The following is an 11,342-nucleotide window of genomic DNA, read 5'->3' as shown; positions in this document are numbered from 1 at the left end:
ACACGGGTGCTGGAAGGCTCAGGTAATCTGATTGGCGGGAGATTCGTGTTTGCTAGGGAAGACTGGCTTTGTTAAGATCAAAGTCAGGTTTCAACCTGTTCCTCCCAAACCTACGTGCAGTCCCTCAGAGAGCCCGACACAGGGCGTGGTGAGCAGCTTTGCATAGCTCTGATGATTTACTGCTCAGTACAGGATAGTGGAAATTAGGCTAAAGATCCACCCCCACGAAGCGCCTGGTTAAGCGGTTAAGCGTCTGCCTTCGGCTCAGGTCGTGGTCTCAGGGTCTTGGGATAGAGCCCTGTGCAGCTCCCTGCTCAGGCTCAGGAGGGAATCTGCTTCTCCCTCTCCCTTTGCCCTTCCCCCACGGCTCCTGCAAGCATTCCCTCTCTCAAATAAATAAAATCTTTTCTAAAATATTTTTTAAAAAAAGAACCCCCTCCACTCCATTTCCACTTTGAATTAAGAGAATCAACTGGGAGATTCCTGACCCACCAATTTACGTATGGTCTCTCCCTCAACAGGGAAGTCCTCCCTCCGTCCGGGACCTTGCGGTCTGTGGGTAAGGAACCAGCACAAACACCAGGTCAGCCGCCCGTGGCCGAGTCCGCTGGGCTGAGAATGGTATTTCTTTCTTGACCAATGGACATTGCTCAAACACACTGGCCCAGGTTAAAACACGATTCCTCACCCACTTCCCCAAGAGTGATTTCTGATCTCAATGCCTCAAAATCTGCTTTCTAGAAGGACTTTGCCCAAACCTGAGAAAGATAAACACCTTCACCACACCCCAGTCTGGCTGTCCTCGAAGGAGGCTTGGAAACGCTGTGAAAGGCGTACGTGGGAGTGCTTTGCACTGGGACCCCGCAGATGCTCTCCTGCGCTCACGGGCCTGTATGTCACAGCCAAGTGCTTCCCAGCAAAGTACACAAGAGCTTTGTCTCATTCTGCAATGGTCGGCACTGGCCATGGGGCTACGGGGGCCACCGCTGTGTTTGTCCCGCTCAAAGAGAACAGCCTTGTGGGGGTGGGGTAGCTTGCCGCCACAAAGAGCCAGCCAGCCCCACCTTGCTTCAGGTGGAAAACACAACTCTCCACATCCTGGCTGGGCTTTCCGGTCCAGAATTTCACTAGGAAGGAAGGGGGGGCGGGGACAAGAAGGAGGGGGAACAAAAGAAGGCGCTTTTTTCGTATGATTCTCTTAATAAAACAAAGCCTGGTCAGGGCACTCCATGTCTCATCAGAAAGACACACGTTTTAAATTAATACAAACAAAAATAATCAATTGGGAACGGAAAAATCAAGTCACAATCCCAGACCGGAGCAATGGGTGACATTTCAGATGCCAGCCACCAGTTTTGGAGAAAAGTGATCAGAATTGGGGAGCCCTTCCTCCTCCTCAGCCCAGCTTTCTCCCCCTACCCCTTCCCAGCTTCAGTTCATGGCCATGGGCTCCCCGCTGTAGTTCCAGTGGCGGCCATCTTGAATGCCCTCCTCCCGGCCCACCAAACCCCCATTCAGTGCCCTTTGCCCTCCACAGCCGCCATGTCCCCTTCTAGGTCCCCAGGCTTTTCTTTACCTCCTTTTCCACTCCAACAAAGGCAGTCCCGCATGCTGGCCAAGTGTGGTTTGCTGGCCAGGCAGCAAGCGTTCCCTGCTTTCCACCCTTGTTAAATCAGACTCATCCACAGCTCAAGGAGAGCAGCCAACCTTCAGACCCTTAACCATGACATTAGGAAACCAGTTCTGGTGGATGTTTCTTTTGTTGGTTTTCCCGGGTTGGGGTGGGTCGGGTCACAGTCAGGACTGGGATGGCGAACAAGCAGGTTGCATCCTTCCCTCGCAGAGCTGATAGTCTGATGGCAGAGGCAGACAGACCGGCAACTAGCAGTCACTGATAATCTAGTAGGAATAGTGCTGAGAATGGGAAAGTACAGGGCAGCAGGAGCACACAGACAGTTGGGGGATATGAGGGTGGCAAGGAAGAATTATTCCCAGAAGAAATGTCCCCCTACACCAAAACCCAAAGGATGAGGAAGAGAAGCCTACTTAAAAGCCAGGGGGCCAGAGACGGCAGGGGATGGTAAAGATTGCGGGGAAGAGCTGAGTGTGGCCCAGAGCCCAGCTTGAGGCTGCAGAACTTGACGGTGGCCAGAGTCACAAGCAGGGCAAGCTTTCCTGGGGCTTTGGGCTGGAACACAGAAGGGCTGAGACACACAGGGCTCAGGTTCATGGCCGTCTCTTCCCTGCGTGAACCTATACATGGCTCAGGCTGTCTTAATAAAGCATCGTGATTCCACTCTTCACTCTCCTTCAGCGAGAGCTCATCGAATGCCCATGAACACAGAGCAGCGGGAACCCAATCCAGCCCGAAGAGAGTAAGCAGGTGACACGCCCCACTCCCCGTGTTTTTTCCTGTACTTGGTCCTACACCCAGAAGAGCCCTCTCAAAGTTTCTCCGGGATGACGTCACAAGAACGGGGCAGGCAAAGCTTCGTGGGACACACAGGAACTGACCATTTCCCCTTCAGAAATCATCAAATGCCGAAAGTGAATGGGCGCAGGACGTGCCGGGCGGGCTTCTCATCCAGCTCGTTGGCAACGTCTGGAACCACCATACCGTGGCAAGAACCCTATTAATCCAAGGTGTTTATTTCCTTTTGATAAACAGTAATGTGTAATTTCCCATTTCTAGGGACAATAATGACTTCAAACAAAGGGCAGGCACCAAAAGCAGTATTTAGAAGGAGCGGTTCTCCGTAGCTGGATGGAGGCTCAGTGAAAAAATAATTTTTTGTCCAAAAAAAAAAAAAAGCCCTTGAGTAAAAGTATGAATTTGTCTCTTTGATCTGATTCGGAAGACAAGTCATTTTTGGAGATACAGGGTGCTCAAATAGAGAAAGAAAAGCGAAAAGCCCCCTCCTCCAAGCAGGCCCCCGGGACTACCAGCTCTTGCCCCTGCCTATGCATGGCACTAAGTAGGCTCACCTGCTACTCTTCCCTCCAACAGCGAAATTCCTAGAATTTATTTTCTAGGAATTTAGACAATCCACCAAGGCTGCCTCCACTCTCTCACTTAACCTCCCTAATCTGCCTAAAGGACCCACTTGAAATTCAAGTCGTGAGCCGAACTTGCACTATTACGAGTAGAAAATGCCCTGTCATTAGTCAGTCCTGCCTGTTCACATTCCAGAGCTCTCTGCTGCCTGGCCCCTGGAGGCGGAGGACACAGAACCCAGGCCACAGGGTGCTGGATGGAAAGGCCTTCCAAAGCCTTCTTTGTCACCTGGGCCACAGTAGGGACCTCAAGACAGGGAGGGGTCAAGTGCCCCGCTATGGCCCAGAGTTGTGTCACACCCCAGAGAGAAAAGCAAGACAGAGAACTACCCATGCTGTGCTTGAGGCTTTGCTAAAAGGCTCTCCTGTCCCAAAATACCTGTAACTGGCCAGCCACAGGTCCATCCCTGGGACCAGCCCTGGGACCGGAAAAGCCCTCTTTTTAATGTAAATGTCCCGGAGTGTTTACAGATATGGAGAGTACAAAGCTGTGGGCTGAGGAAAGTTTGGCCCAAGGGAAGAGTTAGGTCCCTGCACTGTTTGGAGCTTAGGGACCCCCCAGGGTCAGGAGGCTAGCTCTCCCAGCAGCCACTGGGAAGTCTGGACTTGGCCTCGAGCAACTTCCCAACAGCCCCCCAGGGTCTTCTTTCCCCAATTTCCTGCCAACATTGCCCCTCTCCCAGTCCCAGCCGGCCCCTGCAGGGCCTGTGGCTTGCAGCAGCCCCGAGGTGGGTAACAATCAGCCCAGCAAATGGTCCCAAGACCCAAGGATGGCCTGGCAATCAGCCACCGAAGGGAGCGTGGGGGCAGAGGCTGCCTAGAGACTGTTCTCTCCTCTGGCCCTCACGGCTCGGCTTTCCCTCCCAACCTCTCTCCCTCCTACTCTTCTGGGGCCAAGAGTCTCTTTGGGAGGCTCATACACTCCCTGGACCCTGGTGGCCCCCTGGTTACAGTATGGGGGGCGCCAGGGTGTTATCTGGTTTTTGGCTAAAGCAAAAACCAGAGTTTTGGCTGGAGTTTGGGGGCAAGTGGACATTGCAAGCATGCTGCTTTACTTAGGTTAGAAGCTCTTTTGGGGTGCCAGGAGGGACTTACGGAGATAGGGGAACAGGGCTAACATGGCCCCAGAGCCCTTCCCCTCTCCCTGCTCCCTGTGGGTCCCCTCTTCCTGCCTTCCCTCCCTTGCAGCTGTCCCGCTCCCAGCAGCTCATTCCAGGCTTCCCCCTTCCCTCCCTCTCCTGCTCCTCCAGGCAGCCTTGTCCCTCTGGCCCGCCCCCCACCCCACGCTCTTCTACTTTCCCTGTAGGTTTCTGCTTCCTTCTTCCCTCATACACCCCCCATCTCCAGAATAAAGGGCAGGCGGCTCCCCCTTGGTGGAGGCCTCAGCTCCTTCCTCTTGGGCGGAGTGCAGGTGGCAGGTGGGGGTGGTGGGTGAAGCTCCTACGTCCCCCCAGGAAGCTCGGAAGCTCGAGGTGAGGATTGTTAGCAAGTCCCAGGTGGGCGCTAGTTGGCCACAGCCCTGGAGCCATCAGGACCGGCAGGCACAAGAATAAAAGGGGAAGCTCTCTCCACAGTTGAGAACGACTCTGTTCTGCCCCCAGACTCTTCTCACACAAAGCCAGGCCTACCCCCAGAGAGGGAGCCAGCTGGCCCGAGGGAGGGATGCGTGCAGGCCCTGGGCTGTGGAGAGTTCCAGGCTGCTTGGCCAGCAGTTGGCTGGGTTGGGTGGGGGGGGGGGGGGAGGGCTGTTTATAATGCAAACGCTTTGATGACAGCTACTCCCTTGTTGACCATCACCCTGGGAGAGTGAAGACTCCGGAGTGGAAAAGACCCAGGGTGACACTGAGCAGGAGGGGCTGGCAGCAACGGGGGCGGGGGCCGCTGAACCTGGGCCAAGGGTTCCCTTTACTGGAGGCCTGGAATCTATCTCCCACCTCCAGAACGGGCACACGGGTGAGAGCCTTTTCATTTCCTTCCTGAGCAGGATCAGAAACCAGCCCGCATGGTCTCGTGTGTCATTCTAAGTGCTTCTTAGTTCTTTCCCCTCCCCTCCCCACCCCGCCCCGCCCTTCACGTCCACACCTTACCCTGCTCTTCCCCTCTGCCTGGAGTGTGACCCCACACTCCTCTCCAAACCTGGCAACAGTCCTGTGTTACTAATACAGGCTGCCCCGTGTCGGAGCACAAGAAGAAGGCCCGGAGTATTGAACGCATAAGCTTCCCAGTCAGACCCGGCCCGGTTGGATGCTGCCCTGTACTAGCTGTGCCACCCTGAACCTATGGCTTAACCTCTCTGAGCTTCGGCTTGTCCATAAGTAAGAAGAAGAATACCCACTTCCTGGGACTGTTGTAGAAGCCAAGAGAGTTAAAGCACATAGGATACACACGGAAGGCCTGCCACAAAGTACTCTGGAGTACTTGCGGTCGCTCACAGCGTTTACCGTACCCGGCCCACACTGTGTGTGCTCACTCGCGCCGTCCTCACAACGGCACTAGGTACTGTATCACCCCCGTTTTACGGATAAGGGAAGCGAGGCACCAGAGCGGTTCAACCACTTGCCCAGGATCATGTAGCTACAAAGTGGGAAAGCTGAGAGCTACTATTATTTTATCATTATTATTCCCCTCCTACACAATAGGCTCATTGAGCCTTTGCACATACATATTTAATAACTACTTCAGGGCTGTTGTTGAAAGTCAAGGCCCTACCCATTTCAAAAGACCTCTTCCATTTCCTAAAACCTCCCCAGAAAAAGGACCCCAACTTCCTCAGGGAAGCAGCGATGGCACTGTGGAAAAGAAAAAAAAGGGAAGGAGCGCCTGGGTGGCTCAGTGGGTTAAAGCCTCTGCCTTTGGCTCAGGTCATGGTCTCAAGGTGCTGGGATCGAGGGCTCTCTGCTCCGCAGGGAGCCTGCTTCCTCCTCTCTCTCTGCCTGCCTCTCTGCCTAGTTGTGATTTCTCTCTGTCAAATAAATAAAATATTTTTTTTAAAAAGGGAAAATATATATATATACACACATATTTTTTTACAGATTTTACTTATTTATTTGACAGAGAGAGATCACAAGTAGGCAGAGAGGCAGGCAGAGCAGGTTCCCCACTGAGCAGAGAGCCCGATGCGGGGCTCGATCCCACAACCAATCCCACAACCCTAGGATCATGACCTGAGCTGAAGTGATGCCGAAGGCAGAGGCTTAACCCACCGAGCCACCCAGGCACCCCCCCCCTTTTTTTTTAATCATAAGGTTTCTCTCACCCTAGCAGAGTCACCCCTTCCCAGCTCTGTGAGTCAAGACCAGTGGCTTCACCTCTCCCAACCTCCTCCCCCTGCAGGGCACCGTCTACCCCATAGAGCGGGGACCAGCATGGGAGGAGCTCGAGAGGTAAAGCATCTTGTAGACCACAATACCCACCCCCCACACCATCCACAGAGAGGGTCTTTTCTTTCTTAACCCTTCCCAATCCTTGGCCCCACGGTTGGGAAGCTTTTCCATGAAGGCCAGGCCTCCAGCTTGCGGTGGAAAATAACAGAGGTTTTTTTTTTTTTTAAGGGAACAGAAACCACGCTCCTCAGCAGAATGTTCCCCACACATTCTCCGTGGCCCCTGGCAGCGCCTCTGCGGGGAGCGTTTGGCCTCCAGGAGCCCTTGGACTCCGGGCTGCTGGCCGCCGTGGGGCTATTCAGAGGCTGGTAAACAGCACATGGCATTCTCGGGCATATGGCAAGCATTCATGCACCGCATTCTTTGTCCTCGTGAGGAGAGAGACAGAGAGTGGCTCTGTGCTGCAGAGCCCAAAAGCAGAACTGCGTCTCCCGGAGCCCCAGCCGGAGAGCACACCCGAGCTGAGACACGCATGCCACCAAGCCCTTGAGCGCTTGCGAAATGAACTTGCCCAAACTTGGAGCTCTTTCTTGAAAACGTGGGTTTACTCCTTAATTCCAAAGGGAAAGCATGGCACTGTGACAATGGAGAAACTTGGCCGTCTCCTCCTTAATCAAGGGCTTGAAGTCATGCGGGTCCTGAGAAGGGAACCCCCCCTCCGCCATGCACCACTGCTATGGTCTTTTCTGCCCAAATGCATAACCAGAATCTCACCAAGAGGGAAATGAGCACCTCATCAGAAAACCCCAGGCCAGGGCGGGGTGGGGGGGTGTGGGGGGAGGCGACACGTATTCTACAAAACGGCTGGCTCCGTGCATTTAAAATCAATGTGACAAATGACAAAAGGGCTGAGGAGCGGTTCCAGATGGAAGAGTCTAGAAGGAAGAGACCATGAGAACTAAAGGTCATGTGGGATCGTGGGCAGGGATCGAGGCCAAAATGGGAAAGAAGACCTTGCCAAAAGGCAATCATAGGGAGATTAGTAAAATGTAAAAATGGACTGTATGTCTGATGATAGTATTTTGCCAACAGTAAGGTTTCGGGATTTGATGACTGTGTTGCAGATACAGAAGATGACATCCACACACGATAGTGTTTAGAGTAGAGGGTCCTGGTGACCTGCAACTGACTCTCCAATGACTCGGCAAAAATAATAATTATAGGGTGCCTGGGTGGCTCAGTGGGTTAAGCCTCTGCCTTTGGCTCAGGTCATGATCTCAGGGTCCTAGGATCGAGCCCTGCATCAGGCTCTCTGCTCAGTGGGGAGCCTGCTCCCCCACCCCCTCTCTCTGCCTGCCTCTCTGCCTACTTGTGATCTCTGTCAAATAAATAAGTAAAATCTTAAAAATAAATTAATTAATTAAATAAAAAGAGAGAGCAAGAAGAAAAAAAGGAGGGGGAAAAAGAGAAGAAAAATACACTCTAAGGGGAAAAAAAAAGGAGCATCGGGGGCACCTAGCCGGCTCAGTCGCTAGAGAGCATGACTCCTGATCTCGGGGTCATGGGTTTGAGCCCCACGCTGGGTGTAAAGATTACTTAAAAAGAAAACTGTTTTAAAAATTCCTTTAAAAATTATATAAATAAGTAAATAAAGGAATATCAGTCCCATCCTCAGCGGCATCTCCCAGCTACTAGGAGTGTCACACCTACAGAGCACAGCGGAGCTGCGATGGGACGTGGCTACAGAGAGACGTGTGTGCCAGCAACCCGCACATCCCGGCGGGCACTGTGCTTTGGCTTGGGAACACTGGAGACATAGCAGTAAATCAGTAACGCCACCATTGCTCAAAACATTGGACCCAACTCAGCAACCACACAGGAAAATGAGTTGTGCTGCATTGTAATCACACCTCGCTCTTGACCCAACCCAGCCCCATTCACCTAATTTGCCATCTTTACTTCTGAGAGGATCATAAACTATTTGGAACCGGCAACAGCCTTCGAGAATGCATGCCTGATCCCTGTCACAAATGAGGGAAACCGAGGCTCAGACAAGCACCAAGGTCGCGGCTAATCCCACTGACTCCTCCCATGCCAGTGCGCCTTTCAAGGTTCCGTCCACGGAACCCCGGAGTATCTTCCAGGCCTGCTGGCTATTTGCAAAAAATTCAAGACAGGGAGATCTGTGTTTCCCCAAGGGGGAAAAAAAAATTCTTTTAATGTATAGGTGACCTTGAGAGCTGTCTCGAAAGAAAGGAAACAATATATTCTTAACAGAATCTTCATAGCAGCACCTCCCAAACATAAGTGTTTGTTTAAAACAAAAACCATCGGGGCGCCTGGGTGGCTCAGCGGGTTAAGGCTCTGCCTTCAGCTCAGGTCATGATCCCAGGGTTCTGGGATCGAGCCCCGCATCGGGCTCTCTGCTCCGCAGGAAGCCTGCTTCCTCCTCTCTCTCTCTGCCTGCCTCTCTGCCTACTTGTGATCTCTGTCTGTCAAGTAAATAAATAAAACCTTTAAAAAAAAAAAAAAACGTCGTATTGGGGTGCCTGAATGCTGAATGGCTCAGTGGGTTAAGCTTCTGCCTTCGGCTCAGGTCATGATCTCAGCGTCCTGGGATCCAGCCCCGCATCGGGCTCTCTGCTCAGCGGGGAGCCTGCTTCCTCCTCTCTCTCTCTGCCTGCCTCTCTGCCTACTTGTGATCTCTCTCTGTCAAATAAATAAATAAAATCTTTAAAAAAAAACTGTCGTATTACTTTATGATCACACCTTAAATACATCCCACGTCATGGGGGCTATTTTAAGAAATCTCAGTATACAGGGCGCCTGGGTGGCTCAGTTGCTTAAGCGTCTTCCTTCAGCTCAGACCATGATCCCAAGGTCCTGGGATCGAGCCTGGGATCAGCAGGGAGTCTGCTTTTCCTTCTGCTCGGGAGGCTGAGCCCTTCACCCGAAACACCTAGACTCGCTTGCCCTCCGGGGAGAGGCACCAGCAGGAAGACAGATCGCTCCCTCCTGTTTCCCATGGCTGGCAGTTTCTGGCAGATGCTATGGTCCTTTGCGGCTGTAGCTCCCGCCGGCGCTCCCCGCTCTGCCCCACCGGGCTCACCCTGGATGCCAGGAACACCATTTCCTCCCCAGGCCCCTCCAGGCCTCTTCAGGCCCCTGGGTGGTACCAGCTTCCTGCTGTCCTTGTTCCCATCCCCTCCTGCCCCCAGCCCAGCACTGGCTCTGCTGTCCCTGCCCGCTCCTCCTTGAACAGTACCTTTTCAAAGCCTCTGTGCTCCAGCTATCTTGCCGTGGAATTTTGTTTCCTCTAGGGACCCTGACAGATTTAGAAATGAGTTTGTGTGAATGAAAAATATTTACTGCCATTTGTGAGCGTGTGGTGCCTTTCAAAATCACTCCGCTTGCTTTTTTTAAAAAAAAAAAAAGATTTTATTTATTTATTTGAGAGAGAGAGAGTGAGAGAGAGAGCATGAGAGGGGAGAAGGTCAGAGGGAGAAGCAGACTCCCCATGGAGCTTGGACCCTGATGTGGGGCTCGATCCTGGGACTCCGGGATCATGACCTGAGCCAAAAGCAGTCGCCCAACCAACTGAGCCTCCCAGGCGCCCAGTCACTCCACTTTTGGAATGTCCCCTGACCCACACGACCTCCCACACACAATCCCGCTGCCAAAAGCAAGGTACAAGGCTGGGGGAGCCCAGCCCAGCCCTTTCCCAGTCTCCCGATGCCGCTCCTGCCCGCGACCTCAAGTGTAAGACCTCGTGCATCTGGGCCCCGCAGGACCTGGGGGAATACCGGAGAGCACCCTATTCTCATCAGGGACTGAGAGAGGGTGGGGGCGGCTGGAGATGAAGGCAGCAGGCAGAACAGAGGGAGGGGGAAATGGAGGAGCCAAAGGCAGGGCAGAGAAGAGTCCGCTGGGAAGGGCTCTCCACATGCCTCTCCAGCCCCCGGCCCCTCCTTGCTGCTGTCCCTTCTGTGGTCCCAGTCACTGTGGGATGGAGAGTTCCTGTTCCCGCACCCCGACCTCCAGACGGGTTCTGATGGAAGCTGGCAGCTGAGAGGTTTCTCACATTTGAATGGCCAGTAGCCATGTTCCTTCTCCATCCCATCCACCACCCATGACTATCCCAGCCACTGAGATCTCACCCTGAGAGCTGGGGGCCATCACTGAGAGTCGCCACCAGCCTACAACCCCCTTTCTTAAGCTTAAAAAAAAAAATGCTAATTGATATATTACTGGCAATCTGAGTCATCCCGTCCACGGGATCTTGCCAGCGTTCCCCTTGGCTGTGTACACAAGTGCACCCCACTGCCACCCACTCATCCCACCCTCTAGACACCAGCGCCAGCCATCTCAGCGTGCACGCTCCGTCCCGCCCCACACCCACAGCTTCAGAATTGAGGAAGGATTCGGGATTGGACTCTGAGCGCTGGAAGAATGAAAGCAGCACTGGGAGGGCTCCCGAGGAGGTTAGTGCCTGGGTGCAGCTGTGTGTGCCAGTGAGCCCCCGTGAGCTCTTGAGTGTGCCTGCGGGGCTGTGCACCTGCCTCTCTGGGACCCCACACCCAACCTCGTGCTCCCAGCAAACCAACCTACGGCTCTGATATAGATGCTACCCCCTTTGATGTCGTGTCCTTGCACAGTCGACAACTCGGGTACCAGAGCAGACCCTGTGGCTCTATGGATATGTGTCCCCGTTTTATGGGGGAAGAAGCAAAGGCTCAAAGAGGTTGAGTGTCTTGCCTAATTCGCAAAAGCAATGACGGTGGGTCTGTCATCTTAAGAAAAGCAGCAGGGGTCCCAGCACCTCCCTGTTCCCTCTTTCCAAAACTGAGAGCTGCTCTGGAGTTCCAGAAGCTCCAGGGACAGAACAGATGAAGGTGACAGAGTGTGAAGTCCGAGCCGGGGCAGGTGGAGACCCCTGGGCAGACCCCACGGCCGTGTGCCGAAACC

The sequence above is a fragment of the Martes martes genome (genome assembly GCF_963455335.1).
Source record: "Martes martes genome assembly, chromosome: 10".
In the NCBI taxonomy this organism is placed as follows: Eukaryota; Metazoa; Chordata; class Mammalia; order Carnivora; family Mustelidae; genus Martes; species Martes martes.
Note: the sequence above shows the minus strand (reverse complement) of the source record.